The sequence below is a fragment of the Aythya marila genome (assembly GCF_965140915.1).
Source record: "Aythya marila genome assembly, chromosome: 11".
Taxonomy (NCBI): domain Eukaryota; kingdom Metazoa; phylum Chordata; class Aves; order Anseriformes; family Anatidae; genus Aythya; species Aythya marila.
In genome coordinates, this window is record NC_139052.1 from 3,748,103 (window position 1) to 3,766,027 (window position 17,925).

Consider the following 17,925-nt stretch of genomic DNA (forward strand, 5'->3'; position numbering starts at 1 on the left):
CAAATCCCTAGTTTTCTGCATTTACATTTTTGAGTGAGTTATTTTGTTTGTGGATTCTTTGTTCAGCAAGTGCACTCCTTCAAGCCAGTACAGCTAGGGCATCTGTAAAAATGTTTAACTCCTTGATCTGTGCAAATTTTATTGCTAATAATCTAATCACATTTCATGAGTCCAACCAGTCATAGTACAAACTTGATTTTCACAGTCTCTCTGCTCTACCTGTTCCATTTCCACAAACATAAAAACAGTCCCCTAATCATTTTAAAGTATCAACCATTTTAAATTCCAGCCGTTGCTAACCTGTTTATTCTGCAGTTTGCTTTTCCTTTAATACTGCTGTGTTTGAAGGTAAGCCAAGTGTTTTGGTATGGTTAGCTTTTGAAGAGGAGGGAAATAAATTAATTTCTAACACATCTAAAATGACACTTGATCCCTGACATTTTAGTGAGAGAAAACAGAATCTAAGGAAGCTGAATTTTAAACAGTTTATTTAGAATGTACAAAGACAAAGAATGTTTCTGACCAGGGTGCTTGTGATCTCATTCTTTAAAGTTACCCCACTGTAAACCAGTAATACCTACAAATGCAGTGCAACAAGAGGAAGATATATCTTCCCTTCCAAAGTTCTGAAACAGTAAAACCACCCCACTAACTCCAAAGAGAACCTTCTCTACAGTACCTCTGCTATGCAACTCATGGAGAGTTATAGACTTCATAGTTGACACCTGTCCATTTGCTGGCAGGAGGGGAAGAGTTCTGGCAGACTGTTCTGCCAGTGGCAAGGCAGCTAGCCCTGTCACCTCTGCTGCTCACTGTGCAGAGCAGAACAGGAGAGATGTGGTCTCTTATTTAGGGCAGTTCCAGAATCTTCACATGGAAGTTAGCCAATTTCTTTAGATCTGTCCTTAAATGCACTCAGGTCAGGATAGATGTGAAATATTTGTGTGATTTGTTAGGTTTCATGCATTTCATTTTATTGCCTATGGTTCTTTCACTGGGCACCACTGAGAAGAGTTTGGTCTTACTCTGCTTAAAGCAAGTAGGTATGTGCCTGATCCATTTGAAATATAATTGTTTAATAGCATCTAGAGATAAAACCTAGCTCCAGAACAACACATACATGGGTAAGAAACCATGGCATAAAAATTCAGTCACACTGACAGGAAGAACGTTCATGCTGACCATCCTGAGCATAGGTTAACAGTGCCTATAATGAACCAACAACTGATGAAGAGTAGCATGAAAGACAGCAATCAGCCTAAACAGTAGCCTTCCTCCTTCATCTTCCTGGACAAAGACATTCCTTAACACAAACAACCATGAAATCTTGTTAAAATGTGTACACAGTTATTTGCTGTGATGAGTACCTCCCTAGGTAGGGGGGTGATAGGAATTGAAGGAGTGAGAGTGGTGAGCTCTTGTAACTTTGGCTGTAACAGATGCTGTCAACCTGGGGAATGCTCTAATCCTGTCTACTCTGCAATAACCCCCAGGACTACGTTCGCCCTCATCTCCCTATAGTAGGGTTTGGAAGTCGCTTTCCCTATTAAGATCAGCAGTTATTGCTGAGGGGCTGTTGCATCCTGCACAGTAGTTAAGTAGTACAAAATTCAGAAATCCAGAGACCGTCCCCTTGAAATTAAGTTACCAATGCTTCGTAAAACGCCACGAAGAACGGTGCTCTGCAGCTAAAGTGGCATCTAGTGATTTGGTTGAAAATTTCACTTTCCTCCCCCAAGAAAGTAAATTAAACATCTGTCAAGTAGTGCAAAACTTAGACACCTGATGCCACCCACAGTTCTTCTACTGAAATGTGAGCCATTAAAAAAAAGTCAGACTTAATTTTAAAGCCATATGCTGCTCAAAACACTCAGAGGAGATCTGGAATGTTACATGAATTCTTGCTTGAATCCAATAAGTTACCAGATTATTTTTTCCAAACTGTTAGGAAGCCCAGCTTTTTTTTTTCTCTAAACCATGATGAAAAGTGATTTTTTTTTTTTTTTAACTGATAGACAATTTTAACTTCATGAAGATGATGTTCACCAGCACTTGCTTAAACCAAACAGGGTTGAAGAAGAGACTGCAAGATTCCCCCATGCAGTGCTGTCAATTGATTTCTTCTCTTGCTTGAAAAACACCTGCTATTTTAGCCTTGGGCCTCTCCTTCTATAGTTTCTTGCTGCATCTTTATGGCTTCAGCAAATAAACACATCTTTTCTAGAGAGCACAATTTCTATTAATTCTCACGAACCACAAAACCGGTGAAGTCTGCAGAAGGGTGTATGAAAATATTGTAGTTGGTTTTTCATTGTAACATTCAGATACGGACTCTTATGATCCTTCAGATGCAAGCCAGGTAGTGCAAAGTTTTAAGGTAACCCTCAAACTAATGATTGTATCACCACTCCTACAAACCTTGCATACTTCGGGTCATGAAGTCAAAACTGAAGGAGGGAATGCCTTCAGGTATTACCACCACTTACATAAGTCAGAGTCTCCTTGTGTTCTTGTACCATTTGTTTATGCTATTCTCTAGATGAAAGCTTGAATTATACAGTAGGGTCTTATTGATACAAGCCTCACATAGCCTTCTGGACTAAACTGAAATTCAACACATTGGTCATTTTCATAACAATGTCAGCTGCCTTTTTCTTTCCCCCCTCTAGTGACACTTCATTAAGTAACTAATCTGATACTCAGCTTGGCGTATGTGAGACAGGGCACTCACTTGCCCAGTGCAGAAGCATTTGGATCTGGAACTGGCTGTAAACTCAGTTAGACATCTAAGCCTCTTAGCCTATAGAAGAGAAAGTAGTTGTCATAACATACAAGAAATGAAACGGACTGGGGCCTCTATAGAGAGGACCCCAATGTAGAGTCATCATTCCTTGATCTGACGTTGGGGATGAAGGTAGAATGGCAAAGTACCTCCACAGCTGCTGAAGGCACAGCCACTAACACTTGTAGCATAGTTGACACTGTTGGTGCTCATGGCAGAGAGCTAAGGCAGGAAAAAGTATTTTTCTCCCGCTCACTGTAGCAGACAAACTCTAAACTGGACTTGAAGCTATGTTAGTTGAAGCAAACACTTCAAAGAAAGTGCTTTCTGCAGACTTAATAAACCTCAGTGGCAAGCTGTTTGACCCGCTCTTGTATTATTATAGAAAAATGTCACTACATAAAGTTATGGCTCGTTCCTAACACTTCACCAATAAATCACTCCATGAGACTGCCTTTGTGTGGACACAAGATTTTTGAGTAGTACTTAGCATTTTAAAGCATTAGAAATTCATCTGAGCAGTAGATGGACAAAATAAACCTTAATCCTCCCTGAAACTCTTTGAGACATAATATGGAGAAGTTCGTGTTTTATTAAAAAAACACAGTATTAATTTCCTTGTCTCCCAACAAGACCGTAACACAATGGTCAAGACTTTGTTCATGGCTAATATGAGCCTGTCTTGAAATACCTATTGCATTAGTTCTTTTACAATAATTGCCCCACTGCTTGTCTTCTAAAATATTATAAAGAGATAGCTGCTATAATAAGCATACGTTATCTTTTACTGTTTATAGTGACTTCCTGGGTGGTATCACATACTGTGTACTTGCATACTGGTCTGCATAGACTCCAGAGCTATCGAAGATTCTGGGGAATAAAATGCAATTTGTAAGCCCAGAAAGTGCCCATTGGTCCTGCTGAAACTTACCCTCCCCCTGAGGGTACCAAAGACTTCAGTTACTTATCTATACTTCCCACAGTCCTAGTTTTACAGGAATTCTTTTAATCATTCCTCTAGTAGGAAAGCAGTTTATGCACAGCATCAAGGAGCAATAAGAGCAGAGCTATTCTTTAAGGAAAAGCAAGTCAGGAGTTAGAGGTGGCCACAGCACAGACTGGGTAAGAACCTTACCAACACGACAGTGCCACAGCACCAGAGACAGAGAAGGAGAGCAGGATGGGTACGGAGCCTCTCCATAGGCCAGTGAGCAGTAGGCAGGTCAGAGTCCAAAATCCACCAAGGCATGCCTTCAAGAACAGGTTTAAGAACAGACATGCCTAAGACACAGTTCAGGAAGAATTAAATGCCCCCCAACCAGAGCTTAAATGGAGCCTGTGGTAAAAGGCTGTGGGAGGCTTCAGGTGAGGCTGGTCAGGCTAATTAAGGCCTATTACTGCACTCCAGGTCCCAATACACAATGTGGAGACTTTGTGTCATGATGCCGAAGTCAACAGATTTTTACCATTAGCAAAATAATGAGAATGCAGATGTAGATAAAATGGGAGAAGAGTTACCCCTGCTTTCCATTCTCCGGATTCCCAGTATACTTTAGAACGGCCTTTAGACATAAATAATAGCTTTCTAAGATATGTAGGATCAGCCTCATCTTGCTACATTTGCTCAGTCACTTATGAATTTGATTTCTTTTCTGATACATTGCATCCTAAATACTCGTGAGCTTTTGTAGTCCCTTTATAATAATAATTTATAAATATATAATGTATAAGTATAATGATAAATTGTCTTATAGATGCTTCCTGAATGTTATAGTTTCTATTTTCCTGATTTATTTTGCCTTTGTGTCTCTGAGTATTTTTAGAAAGTTATCTTAATTAAAACTAAAATTATTTTATAGAGGCTTCATACTCAAATAAGTACATGACACATATGTTAAAAACAAATTTTGATTAAAAAAAACAACAATGTTTTAAACAACTATTTTATAATGTAACTTTTCAAATACCATATGCTATAGTTAATGCGCATATGAATGCGTATGTAGATGTGTATATAACTAACACACAACTGCAGCTATATTCTCATGTGTAAGTGATCTACCATAAAAAAAATTAAATTTAATGATGAAGGTAACAAAGTGATACTAAGAAGCAAGACTCTACCCTAAACCCAGCACACTAGAAGACACGGGAGGGGAAATAAAAAGTAAGAGAAAAATGAAAAAGTTCTGGTAGCTCTCTCTTTATGTGTCCAGTATTACATTAACTAGTGACCTTCAAAATGAGTCATGTCAGATATTGCTGATTTAGAAATAGATATCTGCTTTATGTATAAAGTGGGAATATGGATAATTTTTATGTCTTCCACCTTCAGTCCTGGAAATAGGGCTTTTGAGATATGGATTTGCTTTTGAAGTTACGTATTTTCTTGAAATAGATACCTGTACAGGTAACTGATAGACTGGTAGTCTCCTTAAAAAAGAGTGGGCAACAGTGGAAGTGGCTTCCTCAATTCTTGAAGAGTTAAAAAAATTAAATCAGGCAGTATAAGAAATACGTTTCTGAGTATACTGTTTGAAAACTAGAAAACATTTTTGCTTATTGCCTTGTCTCTAATTTCTAACTTTATTGGCTTTTAAAAATATATTTAGCCTAACAAATAGCTTTGTGATGCAATTTGTATGCAATATTCTATTACACTGATTTATCTTCAGCGAGCAGAATCTTTTATTTAAAAAAATCAAGCTAGACTATGGTGATTCTTAATGCAGTGTCTCTAAAGACACAAGTCCTTTTCATCTTTTCAGAATGCATATATAATGCCCATAGGAATAATTCATAAAAATAAATCACATTGACACTTTCTATGATATCTTATAAGGCCTGCAGGGTGGCAGTGGCAGCAGCCACTTTTATTTACTGTGTGTCTATTCCCCCAAAAGCTTTCTGTCCTAGTTTTAATTTGGCTTTACATCATACTAAACAAATCATTTTGTTGTGTTTTTTATTGTTTTTTCTACATTTGAGAGTCTGTTACCTTCCTGCTAACCTTTTTGAAAGTTGACTGTAGGTTGAAAGGCCGTGGTGATACCATCCTTTGTGAGAAAATGTTGTGATCCTACCATAGCAGTTTTTCAAGCACGATTTCTCTGCTAGTGTAAGGGCTTAAAATGTTAAAGCAATTAATATGAAGAATCATAGGATCACAAGGTCATGAGATAATTCATGTTGGAACAGACCTCAGAAGGTCAACGAGCCCAATGACATGTGGAGATAACCAGCAATGCTAGGTAGAACAGACCTAGGTCAGACCAAGAAGGTGGCACAAAGCAGGTCACAAGACCAGTATCATGAACGTCGTGATATGCAGGTAACAGGTCTGGTATTCTCTGGTGTCATGGCTGCTAGAGCTGCATCAACTTTGTCTTGAGAAAATTCTTGCAAGTTTCTTAAACTGTGCTCTTATCAGTCAAAATAAAGCCTCTCCTATGGAAAGTAAAAGCTGGAGACTTCTTTCTTCAGCTATTCTACAGCCTTCTTCCCAGACTTGCATCTACTCAAGATACAACACTTGTGGACTTGTTAACACTCTGCTGGGCAGTTTAGGAATTGATCCTATAATGAAGAGGTGAAAAATACATTCTGAAGGTGTCAAATGTAACTAAGTAATAATTTGTGCTATTTTATAGCAAAATATTTTCTCCATAGCTGGAAAAGTCTATAAAATATAAGTCTTCCTTCTTGTTCATCGAGTTGTTAAAGAAACAGCCTTGTCTCACAAACTGAGCAGGAAGTAATTATTTTTAGATATTGATACCTCATGCTATTTTACCTTTCCAGCTTAACTATCATAAATGTAATATACAAATACACAGCTGAAGCATAAAAACAAAATGCCCAACAATCAGCACTTCCCCAAACAAGTGATCTCACTTAACTGATAGTCTAATAGTTCCTCTTCGGTTATTTGACTTAAGGAGAATTTAAAGGCTGTATAGATCCTGAGTTGCAGATGCAGATGTGTTTTATAAAATTGTAATATTATTAGATAGAAGGTGTAACTACAGAAAACTTTCCTAATAAAATTAATACATTTTAAATCAGTTTAAGAGAAATTAGGTAATATAAACTTTTTAAGTAAAATTTTGCGCTGGAAGTTAAATTCATGTTCTTCACATACAAAAAAAAAAAATATTTATATAATCCTTGCTTTCATAGAGAGTAGAATCATAGCTGTACTATACCCAAAAAATAACTTCAGAAACGCACATCATATATATACATGTACATCTAGTGATACTTTTATGGGAAGTAATTTTAAAATACATTTTTAATTAAGTTTGAAAAGATAGTGAAAGAAGTTGTACGACAATATCTCTTTAAAGCTCTGTTTATGAAATAACAGTAATGAGTTGTGTGGGTTTTTGTTTGTTTATTTCATTCAGATGAACATTAAAAGGTGTTTGTTGGTTTTTAATTAAAGGTAGCATAGCCCTAATGGTAACTTGTATAAATCACCTACGGTTTTCTGTATGTACATCTATCCCATAATCTAAACTTCAAGTACAGTTATGTAGGTATGTGAAATATTACATTCTGCTAATTTTAAATGTTAAATTACTTACAGACTTCTTTCTGTTTCATTTGAAGATCTTACAGTTTAAGTTTTCCTCTTGGCAACCCTGTAACAGAGGTTCTTGTCTACTCTTTTACGTGTGAGGCAACTGAGATAAAAAAAATTCAATGGACCTATGCAGTTACTTAATTACTGGTAAAGCTGAAAGCTCAGAGACAAAAAATAATCATAAAATTCCACTGAATAGAAATATAAAACTTAGGGATCATTCAGGAAGGCAAGATTCTGCTCCAAGTCCTTTATTCATGATGTAAAAGGATTTTCCTTAACATTAAAAGTAAGAACAGGGATCATGATACTGATTTTTGTATCATGCTTTCATTAAAAAAAATAATAATCTTAAACTGAGTCTAATGCTGAAAAAAAATTATAATCCAAGCTCTACTATAATTCTTGCCTCACAGAGATAAAAGTATGTTCTGAACTTCAGCTTGGGCTCAGCAATCCCCCAGTTTTCAGATCTGAGCGAGGACCCTGATGGCAATACAGCTGCTCAGGTCTCTAAAAACTATCACTTCAGTCACCATCAACAATGAATATAAACTTTGGGACTTGCTGTGAGCAATGCAACTAATTTGGATTTTTTTGTGGAGCTTGAAAAAGAATGAGTTGATCCAAAACAATGTTAGGAAAGAAAAATTTCAAGTTTGATTTATTTTTTTTCTTAGAGAACTTAAAAAAATTTCCTTATTTAATACGAATTATTTTGACAGGGATTCATGTTTGTACTGGAAATGTTCCAGATGGAGAATGGTGCAAGCTATACTGTTGTCCTCCTTTGACAACAGTGGCTTCATATTCATAGACTTCAGTAAGAATATTATGGCAAGTACATTTTTTTACTGCTTTCATTTTTTTAAATTGAAATTATATTTATTATGTTAATTATGTTTTCTCAATACCAGTTCATCTGTTTGTGTACCTGTCTCTGCAACAACTTTCGAGTATATTTTCCAATTTTCATCAAGCTTAACAGACGGTACTTATCTCAAAAAAATTAAATCCCTGCAGGTTTCATGAAAATAAATAACTGGGTAGAAGACCCCAAGTCCTTCTAAGGTAAATGCAGATAGAGACTGACCTTTAACCACTTGGCTTGATCTGCCCTGCTACCAAGAGGCAACAACCTGATGGTCAAACAGCTTGCATGTAGTAAGGAGCAAACTAACCACAAGACCCTGGACTAATCACAGTATGCTCCATATTGTAAGACCTTAATTTTACAACTAAAGATAAAGTGACGTAGGGAACATAACATGACTGACCGAAATTTCAGACTTCATGAGAAATTTAACTTTGCTCTTAGAGCTTTCAGTGGCGATATGTTTATCCTGTATTTCATGAAAAACAAGCACAAGTCTTCCCCCTCAAGACATGGATCTCCTGTACTGACTTTAAAAGAATTGCCTTCTTGGGATGTGTTTGCCCCATGGACAGTTTTTAAAGGTTGCATTACTTGTTGACTTTTTCCATGATCTCTCTACATGGACAACTGCTGAGCAGTTAAAACAATTCAAAATAAGCCAAATAATTTCATAAAGGATATGCCCTTAATAGCCATTAAGCATGATAACCATATGTAACTTTTTGCTCAAGAAATCTTAAATTTCTTATTGGCAGAAGTGGAAATACGCCAGATACAGCATGACTTTGCTCATGCCTGGTTCTTTTATACTTCCCTGAGCTTCCCAGTCTGGCTATTTTTTCTTTACTCTGGAAACACTGCCATACCAGGAAAAGGCAGTGTTTTCTAACTAAAAAGAAAAGATGCTATACTGGGTTTTTGTTTTGGAGATAAGCTACTGGACTAGGTGGACCTTTGGTGTGAGCAACATGGCCTTTCCTATGTTCTCTGTTCTTACAAGCTGTTGAAACTTGATTAAAGGTCATATTTCATTCAGAAGCTTATGTTTGACACACACCAGCTCTCCAGGACCTGCAGCTAGGGTAGAATTACCTATGATTTATGATGTCTCTGAAGGTTATAACTAGTGCTGTATAAGTATAGGAGAACAGAAAGCACAAATATGCTGTTAAGAAAATAAATAAAGGTCTCCCCTCTCCCCCTCCCACAAACAAAGAACCCTACCTTAAAAACTAGAAAATTCAATTTCTGTGAAGTATAGTTTATCTCTAGACTAGCAAGAGCTGTATGGAACTACCTTCTGCATGGTGTAGCACGTATAACTTTCTATGTTAGTTTCAACTTTTAGTGTAAACTCGTAAGATTTCTGTTGTGTTAAATAGGATGCTGTACTGTTCTGCAGCATCTGGAAGCTATGCAGTTGTAAGAAGTATCTACATGTGACAATGCTAAAACCATGTGAATGCACAAGATGCCTCACCTACATATGATAAAAGAGGGGAGCAGCTGAGATAATGTAAACTAGTATATCAAAAGCATGGGTACCATCGTCAAAGTTACTTGGCCTTGAATGTCTGCCATGGGAATACTGCATGCTCAAACAGCAGTGTGCTATACACAGTAACCCTTTCTGGGTGTTACATTTTCTGAAGCTGTTTCTTTCACTCAGAAAACCAGGATTTTCTGGATCTTGGCTAACTACGGGTGTTGAATGACTGAGTCAACGCCTCAATCCTCTTTCACAAGTATGTTAATAGCCACGTAAGGACAAATTATGGGGAGTGAGATGTATTTTGTGGAGTTCAACCCTAAATGATAAATGTAAAAAGAACATTAAATGAAGTCAGTTGGTAGTTCTATGAACAGATCACTTGTAGGATTGTCCCTTATTTCTAACAAATATTTATATTAAAATTAGTATGAAATTATGCATACATGTAAGAGGGAAACTACTCATAATTGTATTCAAAAAAATGAAATTAATCTGTGCTCTGAAGATAATGTTTTTGAACAAAATAATCACAGTAACATATGAGGATGAAAATACTTGAATATTCATTTTTCTTCATATTAGAGTCCAACTAAGACAAGGCTGCAGTAGTCTTCAATATAGAACTTAATCTTTGAACTTTGTTCCTCCTAAAAGTTTAAAACAAAGAAACAAAAAAAAAACAAGCAAATGTAGCAACAACAAAAATGACAATACAATACTAATCACAGTGTATGATTATTCTGCAGATAAAAGAAATTAAGCTTTTTCAAAATGTGGCTGTGTATGTGGATGGTATAAAGAGTTCCTAACAGTCTCCAAAGCTGTGATTTTCCTCTGTAAATTTGATCTTTCTTCTCTGTCATCCCTTAGTTCCCCAGAATGCATAATCTAATGGTCCATTAGTTGTACAAGGGATAGAACCTGCTCCCTTCTGTGCCAGGGAGGGAATTAGTGTTCAGTGGGAATCTCATGCATGAGAGAGGCCCATCTGGGACTGGTTGATGAATAGCTGCAGTAAGACTTCAGTTAACGGTCTTTAAAGTGGTTTTAGAATATAAAACTTTATCTGAGTTATATGGCTTTTGATTCCATTAAAGGAAGTTATTTTCTAGCTGCTGTGAAACTTAGGAGATGGTAAATGTTCAGAAAAACCTATGTAAAACAGATAGCTGGTTCCAGCTCCTAGTGGCAGGCAGAATGCCAGAAGTTGTTCCGCAAGAAGGCGAACTACCCAAGGTTACGTTCCCCTGGCTTTGTATCCTGTGCTTGAGTTCTTTGGTCAGTAACAATGGCTGGGCTCACGCTAGTCTCTCCATCAGTAGTTGTACCAACAGCATCTTTCTGCTCTAAGCCCTGTTTCCATTCCTACTGTGTGAATGAGATCTCCTCATTTTACTGGGTTCAAATTAGCTACTAAGTTTATGATTTATTGGGGAAATGCATCCATCCATGTGAACACCGTGTAGTTGTCTTGCTAATTGTTTCCTGAAGTACTGCCACCTTCAGCCTCCTTCTCTGTTTTGTCCTGCCTGTCAGTTAACTCCATTCTGAACTACCTAACCAACATCTTTTGCTGTGAAAGATGCTTTGCCCCAATTGCTTGCAGCAGTAACCCTTAGCCTGGGGATATTTCAAAACTGCTCACAGTGAACTGCATGATGCAATCTAACATAAAATGCGTAGTGAAGGGCACACAGTTTACATAAGAAACTTAAAAGTTTATATTAACTTCCTTGCTGCAAGTAACTCCCTTTATAATTTCAGGTACACGAGTCTGTTTCTGTTGCAGTCTGTCTTCTGAGTTTATAAACGAGTTTTCTTAAACTGAGACACTTTGAAGCGGTGCAGCAGTGCAGCCCTGCGCTGTTTTAGCCAGGGCTCTCTGTCCGTGCTGCAGCAGCACCCTCGTGCCCAGCTGTCCGCCAGGCTGGCGGCACCGGCTCTCCTGATTCTGCCAGGGCCTTTCCAACACCGCTGCATCGCTGCAGTCATACTCAGCTCGGAAAGAATTGGTGTGGCTGTGCTGAGGGTTGCTCAGCAAAAAGGTCGAGAACTCTTAAGAAGAGGAGCTTAGTTCTCCAGGGCTATCTGCTCTGATTGTTTAGGTGTTTAAGTGAAGCTCTGTATAACACTGATTTTTCTTTCCCAAGTCGTACACAGCATACTTGCAGATTAAAGTAGTGTGAGCCACCTCGCGACCCTGCATTTCGCTTCAGATAATAAGGTGCTATTAAAGCAAGAAAACGTTATGTCGCTTTTAAAGTTGTTAGCTGTTTTTAGGTGATTTTAAGAGGTTGGCACGAACAAGGTAAGTGCCTAAACCGCCTCATGCACGAACTTAAAATCACTCTTTGTGAAGAGTTGGCGGTGCCCGCAGCGAGGCACCGCCTCGGTCAGGGCTGTGAGCGGGGCGCTGAGTTCGCCGGGGGCTCCCGAGGGGGCGCGGTGCCGCCTGCCCCGCTTTCCCCGTGAGGCGGCGGCGAACCCAGGGCCCGGGCACGGCGGGACGGGGCTGCGGGACGGCTCCCCCGAGCAGCCGCCCTAACGGGCCCTTCCTCGGCAGGGGCTGAGGCGGCGCGGCCCGCCCCGGCAGCCTGAGGCGAGGCGGGGAGCGGCCCCGGCCCCTCCCGCTGGCTGGGCGGCGGGGCGGGGAGGGGGGGAGCGGCCCCGCCGCCGCCGGCCGGCGGAAGGACAAATAGTCCTCACGCATTGTTCGGCCGCGCAACTTCGGGGAGCCGCCCCGCTGAGGGGAGCCCGGGCGGCCGCGGCCAACTTGTGGCGGCTGCCTCGCCCTGCCCCGCTCCCGGCCCCGGGGAAGGGAGGCCCGGCCCGGCCCGGCCCGGCCCGGCTCGGCTCGGCTCGACCCGGGGCCCCGTCCCAACTTTCCGCTCCGCCCGGCCCGGCCCTGCCCTGCCGCGGGGAGCGGGCGCGGCCATTTCGGGGCGCCCCTCTCGGGGGCTTCTGCTGGCGGCTTTCTGGAGGAGTTCCCTCTCCTCACAGCGTCCTGCGGGGCGAGCTCGAGCTTTACCCGCTCAGCCACAAGTCCTCGCCGGTGGGCGCTTTGTGAGCGGCAGCAGCACGTTGATCGCAGCCCCCACAGACGCGGTTTTCGACTTCACAGGAGTGAAGCTGCCCGCCCTGTCCGCCCCCAAACCAACAAACAAGCAGCGGTACTTGGTCAGCGGTTCCACCGTGACCGCTTCCTGCAAACGTCCCAAGTCTTTCCTGTTGGGGAACGTTATATAATGTGTACGTTATATAATTTTAATTACCACCAGGCAAATATGGGAGGCAGCAACCCGAGTTATCAGTAAGGTGGGCCGTGCTGACAGCAGCACTGCGACCAGGAGGCTTGGGCATGGCAGTGGTAGCTCATTTGTAGGATGCTTTTTCCAAAGTTTACTTCAGGAGGAGGTGTAGGAAGAGCACAGCGCGTCCCCAGGAGCTTCACTTGAAGCACCAGTGACGGAAATCTTTAGTTCTGATGGAATCAGATCCCAGGCGACCCCTAGCACAAGCGCTTTGCCTGCATTAGTGCAGGACACAAGGTTGTGTTGTCCTTAGTACTGATTCCACGTGGGCACTGCTGCCTGTCCTGGGGAGCCTACTGGAAGCAGTAGAAAGGATTCGGTGGCTTAGGTGAGGGTAAGAGTTTGCCTGTGGAGCAGAGAAGGAGGTTTGCTGACTTCTCTCCAGGGCTATGGATTTGCTGAGCAATAGCGTTTTTCATGGATAAACGGCTGGCTGTGGATGCAGGTTGGGTGCGTGCATGTTTAATTTGAAGGAGCTGTGCCAGTAAAACCTCCATTGTGGGTCAAATGCTGGTGGGGAACACCCTAGGAGCTCATACATTTTGGGTGGCAGTGGTGAATTAATGCAATGTGTGTAAAAATAAGAATAAATAAAACAAAAGGAGACATGCAAGCTTAATGATTTTATTCACACAGACACGATACATTAAATAATAATACAGAATACATTTTCTTACATCCCTGAAAGCACAACAGCTGTCTGCTGTATCAAATATTTTTCCTATAAGGAGTGGATGGAAATCAATTCATGAAGACTGGAAGCAGCGTGTGTATGTGATTATATTCAGGGTTTTGTGCTCAAGTGATTCGGTTTTTATATTCCTCTTAATTTTTTTATGTCCTGGATGCAATTCTTCATTGCTTTCATGGCCACGTTGAAGCATGCAGAAGAATGCTGCCATCGCCATCTGGCACCTAGCAATTCCCCGAGTGCTGTGGTTGGTAGCTGACCATATTGATGTTGGTGGATCATCTGTCAGGGCTGTTAGCGTACAGATTTACAGTTGTGCTGTGTGCTCTGCCAGAGCCCAGAGTTCACTGGTGCCTTTCTATGAAGGGTTTCAAATGCCTGCCCCCTGCACTACTTCGTGACACACCTGAAAATTCGCAAAGGGAAGGGTACTCATCTGTAAAACTAAAAGGTGTGTTAATTGCAATAGAAAATTCATTGATGATAGTATTACAGGAAAGCGTTTGCAGACATTCAGCCCTGATTGTTGGAGTTCTTGCTAGTGAAATCACTAGAAAATGATTGGCGTTTATGATTGCTCCTATATTTCTCTACCATCCGTCCTATCCATTGCTCCCCAGGTACTGAAAACCTAGTATGTTTGAAGAAGTGAAAGAAAAAAGGGTAGAACAGTTGCAGAAGGCACTGGCACTTCAACTTTCCATGAGCAAGGAAAAGTCCTGTAGTGTCATAACAAAGCTGAAAGCTCTTAATTTTTGTATGAGTTGTGTACCACAACTATGGATTGAAGCAGGAACAGAACCAGAGGTATTTTCTTTGTTGTGAATGAAAACTAGTAGTTGTCTGAGCCAGCAGGTTTCCGATGGCTTTCCATTAGATGTTTTGAAATGTTTGTAAAGTCTCACTTGGCTGTATTTTCTCAAAAAGTCTGCAGTTAGCTCAAAGCAGAGAACTTTTATTTTTTCTTTTTCTTCTTTTTTAATGTTGACCACATTGGTTTCTGTTTCCTTATCTCTATGTACCTATGATAGGATAAGGATGACGTAATGCATTAATTGGTTATTTTAACCTATTATCCCTTGCAAGGAATAGGAGGAATTTAGAGGGACTGGCAGAGAAGAAAGGCTAGTAGGTAAGCAGCAGCTTGAAAAAGGGGTTGGAGATTGAGAATAGGTGAAAGACAGTATTACATGGATGTAGAATATTGTTCCTTCATGTTTGAGTGTCCTTGTTATTTTGATCAATTTTGACTAAAGAGGGGTTACAAACTGAATAGGTTAAAGGTTCCAGATCTGGCCAGCATGGCAGAAGATGTTTGGTATCCAGAAAAAAATAGGTAAAATTAGGTCAGATTAGGTCAGGCTCATAGTATGTTTTGGGCCAAAGCATACCTTCCATCAGGCCTTGGGTACTTGCTGTCTGGCATAATTTCTGCAAACTTTGTGTTCTGATCGTTGCAGGTGTCTGAAAATGAAATTTTTCAAAGAGGGTTGTCAACTCCGTAGAGCTGCAGTGCAGAAGAATGGCTGCTATGAAGTGAGTTTTGGTAATGAGCATGCGTGGTGCCAGCAGCTGCATCAGAAAGTGACATTTGGACCAAAGGAAATGCCTTCTGGAGATACATACATATCTATATATATATATAAAGCATACATCATGGATTATGTGGATGCATTATCTTCCACTCAAACTTTGTAACTACAAATAAAAGCCTACAAATGTGAACTGTAAAACCCTAGGTCTGAGGGCAAATAAAAAGTTCTAATTTTTGAAATTAAGTTTTAATTTTAATACAGTTACACATCAGTACAAGTAACTGTTGGCATTGTTGCTTCCAATTCATTCCATTTAGTCTGTTTACTAATCAATGCTTGTGAGGGTAGCTGCTGGAGCAATTGATACTAAGTACCAATACCGGTGAGTTTTCAAATGTAGTCCTTGGAGAGAAACAAAAATATTTTCACTGTATATAAATAAGGGGTCTTCCTTGTAACACAAATGTGTCAGATGAGTCCTTGTGAAATATACAATGATCCCTGTCGTTGGATGAAGTCTTATTTACACTACAAAGGGAAAAGTACATATTTATGTTCCTCAGGGGCACAGAGAATGGAAGGCATTGTGTTGATATTTTAATACAAATTGCTTCCTGCATTTCTAGGTGGCAGATCTATGAATATTCACAGAATCCCAAGGCCAGATGATCATCCAGAACTGGCATCTATGGCAGCAAAATGGAGGAAGAGGCCCGACGGCTCCAGAGCCGCCATTTTGCCCAGGGGGGGATAAGTTTGGTCTCCCCCCCCCCTTCCTCCGTAAGATGTCACGGCTGGGGTCTGGGGGTGGGCATGGGGCTGGGGAGCCCCCCGGGGGCTGTGCTGCCCGCCTGGCAGGGAGGAAGGCTTGCGGGCAGCACGCTTGCTGTGTCCCTCAAGTGTTTGAGGTTCTCCAGGATTTTAGGAAGCCTTTTTCCCTGCCATTGCGTGTTCCCAGTCCCCTTGCTCCAAAGGAGTACCGTGTCAGTAGCTTCTTTTCTTTATCGCTTTCAGTTCTTCCCTCAGGGCAGGTCGCCCTCAGTGACTGGGGTCAAACCCCAGCAGCGCTGCGCGGCGCGGAGCGGGCCGGCAGCCAGGTGGTGGCGAGGAGGTGCCACCTGGGGGCTCTGCAGGCTCGGGAGACGGGCGGCGGCAGCGAGCACCGGGCCCAGCAGCTGCCCGGCCCGGGGGGCTCCCCGCGGGGCAGGGGCAGGGGCAGGGGCAGGGGCAGGGGCAGGGGCCGCTCCGTGCCGAGCCCCGGGGGCTGCGCCCCGCGCCGCCTCGCCCTGCAGCGGGGTTGGGGAGGGGGCGGCCGGGGCCCGCTCCGAGCTCGGGGCGCTCACGGGGCCGCCCCCCCGCAGAGGATGCGCCTCACACAGCCCCGCACGGCACGTGCCGCGCCTCGAGGGCTGCCCAGCTCCGCAGGGCACCGGGGGAGGGGGGGGGGGGCGGCTGCGTTACCGGGAGGCCGCCCCGCGCCGCCCCCCCGGCCCCTGCCCCGCCGCCGCCGTCGTCGTCGTCGTCGTCGTCGCCGGGCGCTGCTTGGGGCCGGCGGCTCCTTCGTCCCGCCCCCGGCGCGGCGCGGCAAGGGTTAAGGCGGCGGCGGCGGCGCTCGGCGCGGAGGGATACGGAGCCGGGGCCGCGAACGTGGTGCTGAGGCTCCGTAAGCAAAAAAATGTCTGCCTGAGGGGAGCCCACAAGTTCCTTCCAGCGGGGGGGGGGAGCGCTCGGCTCGCCGCCGCCCGCCCGGCCCCGCGCAGCGCAGCGCCCGGGGGGCACCAGGTACCGCCGGGGGGGGCCCGACACAAGTTGGCGGCCGGCGGCCGGGCCGGGGGAGCGGCGGCGGCCGGGAGCGCGGCGGGGCTGAGGCGGCGGCGGCGGCCGGGCGGGAGGGAGGGAGGGGGGGAGGCAGCGGGGCCGCCCGGGGCGGGGGGACCGGGCCGCCACCGGGGCTGAGAGGGGTGGTGGGGGTGTACGTGGGGGTGAGCCCGGGGGGCGGCGGCGGGGCCGGGCGGCGCCGAGCCCCCCCCCCTCCCGGAGCCCCCCCTCTCGCGGGCGGCGGCGGCGGCGGGGCCGCGCTGGGCGGCGCGGGGCTCGCGGCGGCCCTGAGGGGAGCGCGGCGGCGGCCGCAAGTTGCAGGGAGCGGGGCCGCCGCTCCCCCGCGCCGCCCGCCGGGCACAAGGGAAGGCGCCCACCCCCCCCCGCACCCCCTCCTCCTCCTCCTCCTCCTCCCGCCGCGAGCGCGCGCACGCCCCCTCCCTGCCTCCCCTCCCCTCCCTCCCTCCCGCCGCACGCGCATTCCGCTCCCGCCCCCCCGGCGGCGCGGGGGGAGGAGGAGGAGGAGGAGGCGGGGGGGGGCCGGGAGCCGGCGGTCCCGCTCGGGCGGCCATGGCTGTGCCGAGGCCCCGCCGGCCCCGCGCCGCCGCCCCCGCTGCAGCCCCATTGTTGGCCGCGCTCGCGGCTCGCTGAGCGCTCCCCGCTGCGTGTCCGCCCTCGGGCCGGGAGAGGGAGGGAGGGAGGGAGAGGGAGGGGGATGAGCCCCGGGACACTTGGCAGGAGTTGGGCGGTTCGGGGCCGGCGCTGACCCCGTCGGTGCGGCCGGTGCCGGGGGCTGCCCCCGGGCTGCTGCCGAGGCGAACGCTCCCTGTGCCC

The 17,925-nt window shown here is 44.4% G+C and overlaps 1 protein-coding gene across 6 annotated transcripts in view; it reads left to right on the plus strand.

The window, feature by feature from the left end:
• Positions 1 to 16,902: 16,902 nt before the first annotated feature.
• TCF12 (transcription factor 12) overlaps positions 16,903 to 17,925 on the plus strand; it is a 158,654-nt gene continuing 157,631 nt past the window's right edge. For 5 of the 6 annotated variants that reach the window (XM_082768849.1, XM_082768853.1, XM_082768852.1 and 2 more), the window contains exon 1: positions 16,914 to 17,055. The gene's annotated coding sequence lies outside the window, so the exon portion shown is untranslated. Of the gene's footprint in view, positions 17,056 to 17,925 lie in introns of all 6 variants that reach the window. The other variant, XM_082768851.1, reaches the window with a different exon arrangement.